The sequence below is a fragment of the Ovis canadensis genome, chromosome 10, assembly GCF_042477335.2.
Source record: "Ovis canadensis isolate MfBH-ARS-UI-01 breed Bighorn chromosome 10, ARS-UI_OviCan_v2, whole genome shotgun sequence".
NCBI classification, from domain to species: domain Eukaryota; kingdom Metazoa; phylum Chordata; class Mammalia; order Artiodactyla; family Bovidae; genus Ovis; species Ovis canadensis.
In genome coordinates this window covers 97,967,359-97,980,273 of record NC_091254.1, presented here as the reverse complement: position 1 = coordinate 97,980,273, position 12,915 = coordinate 97,967,359, and the positions used below count along the sequence as shown (strand labels likewise).

Here is a 12,915-nt window from a genome sequence, read left to right as displayed (position 1 = left end):
ACACACTTCCTATGTTTGTGTCAAATAAGTCGGTGATATACTGAAACTGAACAAATTCTGGGTCACCTGCTCTATCAATTATGATGCAGGCCGCAGCCACCTCCAGCAAAGCTCAAAGCTCTGGTGCCCACTGGGGAACAAATAAGGCCATTATTTGATATCTAAAGTGGACGGATCTCTTGAAAAAGAAATCTATTTGTTGGACTTCCCACCATCCTCTCTGGAGTTTGACTCTTCTGAGTACACCCTGGCTGAACAGGCTAAATGCTAAAGGCGCCCCGGAGTCTTATCACCTGAGACAGGTAAAGGAGGCTCCTGAGCCGCGGCTCTCACTGTTTCAAAGCAGAGGTGAGAAATGACCAGTCCGTCACTGAAGCCGGATGTGTTTATCTGTACCTATGATCACCGGGACAAATACCAGATCCACTTGTGATTTTTCCCTACTGCTGGCAAGGCGTTACCAAAATCAACATTGAGCTGCTTCAAGTGGGTTTGGAGATTATATGTATATATTTATTTAAAAATGAAGTTCTAAAATTGTAGCTGAAGCGGATGGGCACTGATCCCAGAGGACCGTGTTTCCTTCCGTGACAGCACTTCTCGAGAGAGAATGTTTGCTGTGCTAAGATTCGCTTTTAGGATTTTCAAATCTGTAGCTTGCAAGAGCCCATCCCGAAAGATGATCATCTAGGAGGCAGATATGCACCCTTACATGTGGAGCAGCTTGGTATTGCCAACTCAGATGTATGTCGATAGCAAAAAGCCTCTGTTTACGCTCCTTGGTACAGGGTTTAAGATGAGCAAGAACAAGGAAAACGTGCCAGACTTTCCCCACCCTCCCCCCCGTTGAAAACTCCCGAGACTCTTTCCTCTGTCCAATTAGATAATTTCATCATGACTATAAAGGCTTTCGTGGAGCTCGACTCTTTTAAAAACATACACCATGCCTTGGCATGGCAAACCTGAGACTCAGCATCATGCAGAAAGGCAGCGTCTGCATGTTGACCACAGGATGGCCACCCGCAAGGGCCGTGGTCCTGAGACTCAACAAACCTTCGGATGGCAGATGCCAGGGCTGTCTGAGGACACCTTCGGCGACAAAAGCTGAGCTTGCTCATTCATTCTGCTTGCCACCAGGAAAAATGGACAGCTGTCTCCTCTTGTGTGCATATCTTACAAGAGATGGGACAGCAGGGAGGAGGGGCAGAGACAGAAGGAAGACATCCAAGAGGAAAGGACACAGGGGTCTGTGAACCAGCGGCAGGGAAGCTTCATAAGGTAAGAGACAGCTGATCTCAGAGACACGCGCCGGGTGTAGGTTCCTCTTCACGGTGCTTTATACAAGGGACAGGTTCTTCAGATCAGAAGCGGCACAGACGGGACCCCACGGTCAGGGGAGTTTACACTTTCTGCACCACCAGCGGATCCCCTGCCTTCCTCTTTGGTCACGTGGTTTAGTGGAAGCCTCTCCAGAGGGCCTCTAACCCGCATGGTTTAAAAGAAAATGCAGAAGAGGAATCTTGAGCATGTGGGAAGCCGCTGTCTCACCTCTCCCCTTCGGGACATGGAGAAGTCCCGCACCTGTGTGACTGTTAGGGCCTCCGCAGCCACCTCCACTTCCCTCTTTCCATCTTGCGTCTCTCCCACAGCCCCCCTCCCGTGGAGGAGTTCTCTGTCTGGTCCCCAGTGGCTCTCTGCTCCCCTCACAAGGAGCTTGCAAGGTTTCTAGCAACTTCCATGCCACTGATTCCTCCTGGGAAGTTCAGATGGACCGGAAGGTCCATGTAAAGCCGCTGCATATTCATAAGGGCCAGGCTCTGCTCTGAGCTTTGCGTTCAATCTCTCATCTTTTTTTTTTTTCTTTCACAAAACTGCTAGGTTTGAACCCCCACACCCCCCACCTCCAATTATAAAGAGGAATGGCCTGGAGAATTCAAAAATTACCCCATTGACTTTTACGTGGTGGCAGCTAAGAGTCCAACCAAGACAGGTAACTTCTGTCTTAACCTGAATATTTCCCGTGAGCGAGCAGGTCTTAGGAGAAGGCAATGGCGCCCCACTCCAGTACTCTTGCCTGGAAAATCCCATGGACGGAGGAGCCTGGTAGGCGGCAGTCCATGGGGTCGCTAAGAGTCAGACACGGCTGAGCGACTTCACTTTCCTTTTTCACTTTCTGCATTGGAGAAGGAAATGGCAACCCACTCCAGTGTTCTTGCCTGGAGAGTCCCAGGGATGGGGGAGCCTGGTGGGCTGCTGTCTCTGAGGTCGCACAGAGTCGGACACGCCTGACGTGACTTGGCAGCAGCAGCAGCAGCAGCAGGTCTTCCGCATACTGTGAGATGATCGTTCCCAGATACAAGCCTGATGGGCCAGCCCTCCTCTTGGGAACCAACCTGGGAGTCAAGGGCATCCAGGCTGCAGGCAGGCAGGGAATTTGCACGTGGATCTTGGAGAGAGCTGCCTGGAAGGCTGGTGAGGGTGGGGACGGGTGACGCTCAGACAACCCTGCCGTGACTCCCCGCACTGGCTCCAGGGCTGGCTCCCCTCACCCACTCACTCTGGTCAAAGCTGTGGTTTCTCCAGCGGTGATGCACGGTGTGAGAGCTGGAGCATAAGGAAGGCTGAGCACCAAAGAACTGATGCTTTCCAATCGTGGTGCTGGAGAAGACTCTTGAGCATCCCTTGGACAGCACGGAGATTAAACCAATCAATCTTAAAGGAAATCAGTCCTGAATAGTCACTGGAAAGACTGATGCTGAAGCTCCAATGCTTTGGCCACCTGATGCTAAGAGCCGACTCATTGGAAAAGACATCGATGCTGGGAAGGATTGAAGGCAGGAGGAGAAGGGGCTGGCAGAGGACGAGATGGTTGGATGGCATCACTGACCCAATGGACATGAGTTTGAGTGAGCTCCGGGAGATGGTAAAGGACAGGGAGGCCTGTCAGGCGATAGCCCACCTGGTCCCAAAGAGTCGTATACAACTGAGCAGACGAACAACAACATCCGCTCATGAGCAACATCCTCCCGTGTCCATCGTCGCCTTGGGCGGATCCACAGAGAAGCCCTCGCTTGTCTTGTGAAGGTATATTATTGCTAAATTCAAGAGGAAGAGCAGGGAAAAGGGGAAATGAAGACATCCTTGGTTTGAAACTTAACTCTTCCCCTGAAACTGGGAATGAGTGTGTTGTTTATGTTGAAACTTCAGCCTGGCTTAGCTCACACGACACCATCTATCAAAATTCCTAGCTTGCAGAGTCATCCTGCCAGACTCAATTATGGAGTTAATTCCATCCTAACTGGAAACAGAGCTTTTGGTTCATTTCCTCTCCAACCTCTCTGGGGATGCGTTTGATACGATTCCAGGGCGTCCAAGTTCAGGCCAGTTTGGTCGGAATCAATGGGCGTTTTCTGGCTCATCTTCTGTGGTGTAAAGACACACACACACACACACATTCACACACACCACACACTCACACATGTGCTTGTGTGCTCCCCAAAGCACTCACACACGCACACATACCCACACTCAAGCACAGGTGTGCACACCCACACTCACGCACACACACGCCTACACGGAAGCCCTGGCTCCCCTCTAACATCTGGCCGCACGTTTTCGAGGTGCACTCCTGCCCTTCCTCGACATTTGCAGGCCACGTTGTTGACCTCTGGCGTCTCTCCCAAGCTGTGTTTGTAGGTCACTGCCTTCATTCTCTCCATCATTGCAAAAGTCCTGTTTCGATGAACAGGGTCTGACAAGAACGGAACACCGTGTCTTCAGTGAACTCACCACAGACGTATTACAACACCGCTATCATCAGATCGCTTCCTCAGACCGAAAGAATTCCTGCCAGTTCTGATACGCAGCTGAGCTGTGGTTTAACTCCTTGTGCTGAGAACGCCACGGGGAGTCAGATGGGGTGGCCTTTGTGTTCTCTCTGCACAGCGCAGGTGGAGAACACCTTTGCAGAGACAGATGGAATGTCACGCTGACATTCTCACTCATTCACTTCAAGGTAATGTTGGCAAAGTTTTCTGCTTGTTGTTCAACTGGCTGTGTTTGGTAAAGCTGTATAAAAGAATCATTTTTTGTAGATGACAGTCACTGAAGATCATCAGTTTATATGTCTTATCACTAAAGATAAGCTTCCATGGTTGGAAATGTCGGATAGAAGGAGAATATGGCTTTTGACTTCATTGTAAGACAATCAGCTTAAGCACGCGTGCTTCATGCTAAGTCATTTCAGTTGTGTCTGACTCTTTGTGACCCCACAGACTGTAGCCCGCCAGGCTCCTCTGTCATGGGAGTCTCCAGGCAAGGATACTGGAGTGGGGTGCCATGCCCTCGTCCAGGGGACCTTCCCGACCCAGGGATCTAACCTGTGTCTCCTGCGGCTCCAATGTTGCAGGTGGACTCTTCACCACTGAGCCACTAGGGAAGCCCAATCAGTTTAAGAGAAAGCATACAACTTTAAAATGTTTTCAGTGAATTAAAAACTATGGTCACTTTCAAAAATAAGAATATAAAAATATCCCAACTTTCTACACAAGAGCACTTACGTTTAATGGCAACACAGATGTACTTCATTATTTGTTTACTTGGCTGTACCATGTGGCATGTGGGATCTTAGTTCCTCGACCAAGCATTGAACCCAAGCCGCCTGCAGGGGAAGCGTGGAATCCTAAGCACTGGATGGTCAGAGGAGTCCCAAGCATGTACTTCAGTAGAATATACAAAGTACAGTATATATTTTAAGCAGAGTCACTTCTAGTGAGAGAATAGTATGTTTAATTGCATCAGGTTCTTGAGATGTAAATAAAGTACGACGATGTGGTCATACAAGGTAAAATACATTCTTGAACAGGAAAAGCACTTTTGTAAGTTGTATGTCTTGTTATCATCAGAGACACAGAAAGAGAAATTAAATAAGAACCACAGAAAGAGCAGATGCCTGGAACTATAATTTCATGGAGAAAACGGTAGTTTTATCTTTCTTGTATGAACATGAACCATTTTGATTCTAAACGTCACCCCATCCCTGATCTCGTGTGAGCTTGTCTTATAACTGGGAAAGTGCATAACCTTTTTAGCCCCTACTTCTCAGGTAGAGGGTTGTTCACAAGGTCAAGTTACCTGAGGCTACGCCAGAGCTCAGAGTTGGTCGTTGAGAGGGGTCAGTGGCTACGGGTCACACTTCAGGGCTCCTCCAGGACAGAGGGAAGCAGAGCCTCAGCTTCTAGACTGCGGAGAGGAGACCTTAGCTGCACCTCCATCGTTGCTCTTCTGGCAGGGGAGGTCACGTTGTCGCTTAGCTGGGCAGGCCTCTTTCTGACACTAAGCGTGCAGTGACATCCCCACGTCACGGGGCTCCAGGCGGAGTGCTGACAGCTGTGGACCTCAGGTTCTGACTCCTGGCGTTTGAGTTCTTAGTTGTATGACTTGGGCTGGGTTATCAAGCCTGAGAATTGATTTCCTCCTGTTGGAATCAAGACAACCTCTCCTCCGTAGAGCTGACGGAGGTGAAAGAGAAAGTGTTAGTTGCTCAGTCACGTCCAACTCTCTGCAACCCCATGGCCTGTAGCCCACCAGGCTCCTCTGACAGTGGGATTCTCCAGGCAAGAATACTGGAGCAGGTTGCCATGCCCTTCTCCAGGGGGTCTTCCCTACCCAGGGATCGAGCTGGTGTCTCCTGCCTTGCAGGCAGATGCGGAAGTTAAATTAGCCAATTCTTGCAAAGCGCTCAGCAGTGAGCCCGCCGCCCGTGGAGCCGTGGGTCAGCGTTCTCCAGGGACATAGCCGCCACTGAATCACTTTCCGCGCTGGGACCTTTAACCCCGTATCTCAGGCCTCTGGCAATAAGGAAACACTTTGTTTCCGGCTTGGGAGCGAAAACCATGACTCCAACTTTATGACAGGAAATACAATCCAAACAGTATGATTTTTTTTTCCCAGGCTCAAGTTTCCTCCTTGAGATCACCAAGTGGCCTTTGCTGAGTCTCGGCGGGCACTTACAACACTGATTCCCAAAGGCCGAACTGTGACAGCGCCCTGCGGTTCCGGGAATGTGTATTTTCTGAATGTCAGAATTCTCGCACCCAAGTGGCCCAAGTGGGGTGCCCGGACCTCAACTCCGTCACTTTCTCTCCAGGGGACACCTTGCTAATCAGGTCAGAGGGAGCGTGTGGACGTCAGAGCTCTCGGCTCTCACCACGGTGTCATACGTTTCAGAGTTGAAGGGCACATTCACAATTATTCTTCTCATCCCTTCAGCGTGCAGGGCATGAAGCTAAGACTGAGCAAGCAGAGGTGGGTGGGTAAGGCTGACCTCCCTGCAATCGGGCAGGGCTTAACGACTAGGCTCTGAACTTTAGCAGAACAGGACGGACTAACCAGTTCTTCCCCACAGAGCTGGCCATTGCATCTTGGTAGATGTGTGCTGGTCATGAGCGTGGACAGCCACTGAGCAGGAAAGGGTGGGGGCACCTTCCCTCTCTGTGCCACTGATCAAATAACAAATAAAACCACGTGGGCATTGCAGGGTCTCTTTGCGCTGCTAGCATCTCGCGCATCTCCGCAGTGTGTCCAACCCCGGCAGGGCTGGGATGGAGCATCGCTGCTCCGTAAGTTCTCTGGACATGATTTCATACCCACTTTTGCCTTTTGAAGCGTCTGGCTTCCAGTCATCCAGAGCCCCTCTGCATGTGGCATGAACTTTCTTCCAGGAGTGGAAACGACTTCCCTGAGATCAGCCATCCCAAAGCCTTGGGGACCCAGCCTGGGCCCCCCGGCTCAGCCCTTTGGATCCTGTCTGGGTTAATGCTTCCATGGTGCTCAGACCTGGCAGGCGGCCAGGAGAGGAAATGTGCAACCTGGGCGAAGAGCGGGCGCTCAGATGTTTCACCTCCTCCTCTCGCCAGTACTTTAAGGAAGTATTCATTTCCTCTCTTTTTTAAACTTCCTCTGGGAATGTTAAAAATGGAAGACTTTATTTGAGCTTATCTGAATTTGTTGTTACCTGCAAATCCATACCTCCTTACCTGCTCACAATGCATTCGTCATCTCTGTCAGGAAGATTTTTACAGGTTCCAACATTCAGCTTGGATAAAATTTGCCAGAATCAGGGAAGCGAGCCTGCGTTCATCCATACTCATGTAAAAGAGGCTTTTTGATTGCTGTCACAAGTCCTCAAATGTTTATTGGATAAATGAATGAATGACCCCTATAGCCACACCATTGCTATGACTGGAGACAGACTCCATCCACATTCTGAATGTTTAATTTCAAATACCTATCAGATGATAACTTTTCTCTGAATAACATTTATATCTTGCAATAATTTTAGATTTTCAGAAAAGTTGCATGCATTTCGCAGAGAAGTTTCCTGGTGTTAATGTTTTATGTAACCATGTTGCATTTGGTAAGACCCTGAAATTAACATTGCTGTAATACTTCTAACTATAGACTTTATTTAGATTTCACCATTCTTCAAACCAATGTTCCTTTTCTCTTCCAGGATTTAATTCAGGATACCATATCATATTTAGAAGTGGTTGGAGACTTTTTTCCTCCCCCATAAAATTAAACAAGCCAAACTTCCCCTAAGAAAATAACCACTGATGAAATTTATTGGGAGTTGGAAGGATTATTCTACAAAGGGCCAGATAGTACAGAAAATCCCATGGACGGGGAAGCCTGCAGGCAACAGTCCCTGGGGTTGCAAAGAGTCAGACACAACTGAGCGACTTTACTTTCACTTTTCACTTTCACCTTTGCAAAAGTAGCTACAGACAACGATTAAACAGGTGAGCACAGCTGTGTTCCAGTAACACTTTATTTGTAAAACATGAGGCGGTCATATTTGAGTCTTAGGCAACAATTTTCCAGCCTCTGATTTTATTGAGCGTTGATTTAATATCACACCTGATGTAACAGTCACTCCCTTGTTTCATTGTTACCACAGCATGTGGAGTTCTCTTACGCCCTGGAGTGGGCTACACAGAGCCCCTTCTCCTGTTTTCTAGACTGAAGGTGGCAGAATTCTTTTGACTAAAGATATCTCTGTCTACTTTAACTTACACTCAGAAATCCTCTATTGTAGTGCTAAGAGAACAATCACTATACAGATTTAAAGTGCCAGTTAATGATTATTATCTTGCAATAAGGGTTGTGTTAATATCCGCCAGGCTGAAGGGGAGAGGCTTTTGAAAACCGGTGAATCTTGTCAATCAATTCCACTTAACTGAAATTTATTTTTGTAAGACGCATTCACCCTTCATGTAGTTATGTTTGGAGATTACTTCTTTGAAAAGTGAGCTATTCATTCTGAGTGGTTAAATTTTTTTTTTGAATGTATATTTTATTCTTTGGAGCATTTTTAGGTTCATGCCGGAACTGAGCAAAAGGTACAGAGTGTCCCCATAAGCCCCTTGCTCCCACCATTGCCCAAGTCCCCTCACTGGGTCATCCTGACTGGTTAATGGGGCCCAGATGTTGGTCAAACAGTATCCTGGGTGTGTCTGTGAGGACGCTTTGAATGGGATTCGCACTTGAATGGGTAACTAAGGCAGATTGCTCTCCCCAGTGTAGGTGTGGGCCTCACCCAGTCAGTTGAAGACCTGAATAGAAGAAAGGCTGACCCTTCCCAAGTAAGAGAGGACTCTTCCCCGGTAACTGGCTTTCCTCTGGGACACTGGCTTTCCCTGAGCTCAAGCAGTAGTTTTTAATTTTCATGAAGTCCCCCCGAGGCACTGCTTCTTTCTTGGATCGCGTTTGTAGTGACGTCATCACTAAAGCCGAGCTCATCGAGGCTTGCTCCCAGGCTGTCTTCTGGGAGTGCATGGACCGGCATTTTGTGCTTAGTTCCCTCACCTATCTCGAGTTAATTTTTGTGAAGTTTGTAGGGTCTGTGTCTAGCTTTATTTTTTCGCATGTGGATGTCCAGTTGCTTCAGGATGTTCATTTGTTGCAGAGACTGTCTTTTCTCCATCGATTTGCCTTGGTTCTTTTTTCAAAAATCATTGGTCTTTATCTGCATGGGTCTATTTCCAGGTTGTCTATTCTATTGCATTGATCTGTCTTCTCTGTTCTTTTCCCAATCCTGTACGGTTGTAATTATTCTAGTTCTACAGAAAGTGCTGAAGCTGGGTACATTAGTACTCTGACTTTATTTTTCTTAAATATTGGGACGCTATTCTGGGCTTACTAACCTTTTCAAGTTTTGAAAGATTTTCAGGTGTGGATTCTTCACAGCTATCTCTCTTTTTTTGTGTATGTAGGTAAAAATACATATGGTTTTTAATTAAAACGTATAAATTCCTTGGAAATCATTACTTATTTTCTAGGCCCTGAGCCCTCCAGCTCTTTTGAGCTTCCTGGGAATACACCTAGAGCTTGATTTTATTTCACTTTTTTTTTTGTTAGGGAGCATGTGCACAGTGCTGTGTTTTTTTTTTTTTGTTTTTTTTTTGTTTTTTTTAAAGTTTCTGAAAGCTTTTAATGCTTCAGCTATCATCTGCAGAAGCCACAGTCTGAGGTGTGGAGAGTCCTTTACATAGCTGTGGAAAATGAATTTCCCAGAGCTACAAGGTGTGGTTTTTGGCATGTTCAGTAAAAAAGAAACGAAGAATAGTAAAAAGGAATTTCTAAGAACATTCCTTTACCTGTGAGTAATCTTGTTTTATTTCCTGCTTGACCTGCCTAAAAGGAATTAATCCTCCCAGGAACACCCCGAGGCTTCATGAGACCCCGAGGAAATCGTGGTTTACGACAGAGCTAAAAAGCCTTGGTGAACGTTGGTGTCACAGAAGGAGTGGACAGCTTCACTCTGCGACGGCACATGGCTTGCCTCCCCTTCTCCGGCCTTGTCTGCGGAGTCTTCTGGGCCCACAAACGTGGCTGGGGCATCAAGCAGACGAGACAAGGACATTGCTAGTGGTTTAGCATGAGCTTCTCTGGAGGAGTCTTGCCTGGGAAATCCCACGGACGCAGGAGCCTGGTCTGGTGGCCTATAGTCCACAGGGTCTCAGAGAGTCAGACACAACTGAGCGACTTCACTTTCACCTTCTCTGGAGTAGAGGTTGGGAGAGTGGCTGCTACCATCATTATTAGGAAACTGGAGATCATCCACTTTGAAATTTGTATTTTATTTTAAATCAGTGATTTTTAGCTTTTTTTTTTTTTTTCAAACAGTTTGGGCATCTCCTGGCAGTTATAGATTGAGTCCTTGGAAAAATACTGTTACACAAAACTTTGCTTATAATTTTTCAGAGATACAAAGATGTTCTGCATCTTAGAATGAGAACTTATCTTTTAAACTCTCGTTTTTGAACTTACTTGTTGTAAGGTATATACCACGTGTTGGAGAAGGAAATGGCAGCCCACTCTAGTGTTCCTGCCTGGGAAATCCCATGGACAGAGGAGGCTGGCGGGCTACAGTCTGTGGGGGCGCGAAAGAGTCGGACGCAACTGAGGGTCAGAGCGCGTGCCACGCTCGCCGTGTAACTTCTAACTCGTATTTCCTGGATGGATACTCTGTTTACTGTAACAATTTTGTTTCAACGCTAGAAACCAAGAGTGAGCCAACCATGGCCCCGGCTCTGTGCTTGTAAATAAAGTTTTATTGGGACATGGCCCTGACCTTTTGTGTACGCATTGTCTACTGCCACTTTCATGCTACAAAAGCAAAGTGAATAGTTGAGAATCAGGTCGCACGGCCTGAAACACGGAAATATTTACTATCTGGACCTTTTTGGAGAAAACTAGCTGACTCGTGCTCTCAAGAGTAAAATTTGGGATGGTGGAATGTATGGCTTTTTATTTGCTTCATGTCAGTAATAAACTATATTTAAAACATTCTCCAGATCACACGAGCTTGATATTCATGTAGCAGGATGCTTAATGAGACTTGCCCTGTTATCTCAGAATCTGGGCCAAGCCTGCAAGCTGAGACAACCATCGCTCACCTCCCAGGCTGAGAACAACACCCCTCCGCCCCCGCCTCACCAGAGACCCTCAGTGGTTCCACTCAACCTTGCCCATCAGGTTCATCTCTGCACTCCCTGCCCTCAAACACACTGTTGAGAAAACAAACGAGTCAGTTCTAAAGGTTGCCATTATTCCATGTTAATGGGGTATCATGTACGTTTACCTTTTTCACTGGCCTGCCAAGAGAATCCAGGAAGTCTGTCTCAGCACCCAGCTCTCACCCTTAGCCATTGCAGCTGCTTCTACTTCTTGTATAAAAAGTAGGGACTCGGGAAAAATGGAAGGCAGTTTTGAGAGCTGCACTCACTCATTTCTGTAGCCAGCATCCCGTTGGGTGGCTTCCCCACGCACCGCTCTGAACGCGGCCCAGAAGTAGAAAGAGAGATCAGTGTGGTGGTCTATGCAGCTGATGGCCAAGCCTGGACCTCAGGTCCTGCCTGTGAGCTGGCCACCCTGGGTGTCATCGTTTCTTCTGACCAAGCATTAGGATGGGGGCAGTGCCGCAGGCTGGATTTGCTCCAGTCAACTGAAAAAGTTCTGTGCATTGGGATCTGCTCATCTTTTTCAGAATCAATTCATCAGAGTGTAAAGACATCTGAACAAACAAGGCCAAGTGAGAATGACTCTGCCTTGTTGGTCAGCATGCATCTTTATGGAGGGAGAGGATGGGGAATGCAGAAAGCCACCCCCCACCCTTACTTTCCCCATGGCAACGTGTCTGCCTGAGGATCCACCCTGCGGTGCCCTGGGTCTGACCTGTAGGGAGCAGTGCTGGAGATCCCAGGAGGATCAGAGGGTGCACATCTCCTGGGAGGAGTGCTCCAAGGACGTGCCCTCCCAGCTGCTCCTTCCAGCACTTGGGAAGAGCCCCGGAGCCCCTCACTCTGACCCTCCATGTGGCTCAGGCAGCACTAGGGCTCTGGGCAGGATGGCACAGCCTCTCACTCCTCCCGGGAAGAGGAGGAGCTATCAGAGCTGCATCTGCAAACTGCGAGAGGCGGACGGTTTGGCTTAATGCTCCGAGGTAGTTCACGCACTGTCTCCCGGACACGTGCTGATGGCTCTAGCCATCTGCTGAACGAACATCTGGCCGACTCGCAAACAGGTGCCAAATGGCCTTCACAGGCACCCGCCTAAGGTAGACCGTGGGTCCCCGGGAAAACGCTCTGTGCCTGGCGGGGCTGACCTCTCCACGGAAACAGGCAGAAGGCAGGAGAGTTACCACACTGAGTGATGCTGAGATGCTGTAGGTCTGTTTTTATGTTAAATTCTGTAAACGGAATCACAGACTTAGAGAACAGACTGATGGTCGCCAAGGGGGAGGGGCTTGGGGGAGGGGTGGAGGGGGAGGTCGGGGTCTGTGGATGTGAGCTTTTGCACGTAGAATGGATAAAGAAGGTCCCTCTGTAGAGCACAGGGAACTGTACTCAATATCCTGGATAAGTGAAGTTGCACAGTCGTGTATGACTGTGATCCCGTGGACTGTAGCCTACCAGTGTACTCCGTCCGTGGAATTTCCCAGGCGACAGTACAGGAGTGCTTGCCATTTCCTTCTCCAGGGGATCTTCCCGACCCAGGGATCGGATCGCACCCAGGTCTCCCACACTGCAGGCAGACGCTTTACCATCTGAGCCACCGGGAAGCCGTCCTATATAAACCGTATGGGAAAATATTTTTAAAAGGAATGAATATATGTATAACTGAGTGACTTCACTATGCAGCAGGAATTAATACATTGTAAATCAACTACACTTCAATAGATTTTTTGAAAAAGTAGTATGTCATTTATTTGCAACACCGCACTCAGAACCCCTGAGATAGGCGGATTTTCCTTCATCTGCCTATGAAGAGTGCACTTCCTTTCCTGCTTATGATGGAACATGCCTGACACTGCCTGTCACCTGGCACCCACTTCACATCACGTGTCCTGCC

General features: G+C 48.1%; 1 long non-coding RNA gene across 1 annotated transcript; it reads left to right on the top strand.

Annotated features, from left to right (window-relative positions):
* The first annotated feature begins 3,720 nt into the window (after nucleotides 1–3,720).
* Nucleotides 3,721–10,854, top strand: LOC138446706 (uncharacterized). Its single transcript, XR_011259528.1, has 4 exons — nucleotides 3,721–4,015; nucleotides 5,953–6,167; nucleotides 7,514–7,802; nucleotides 9,704–10,854. It is a non-coding gene; the product is annotated as an uncharacterized lncRNA (long non-coding RNA).
* The last annotated feature ends 2,061 nt before the right edge of the window (nucleotides 10,855–12,915 follow it).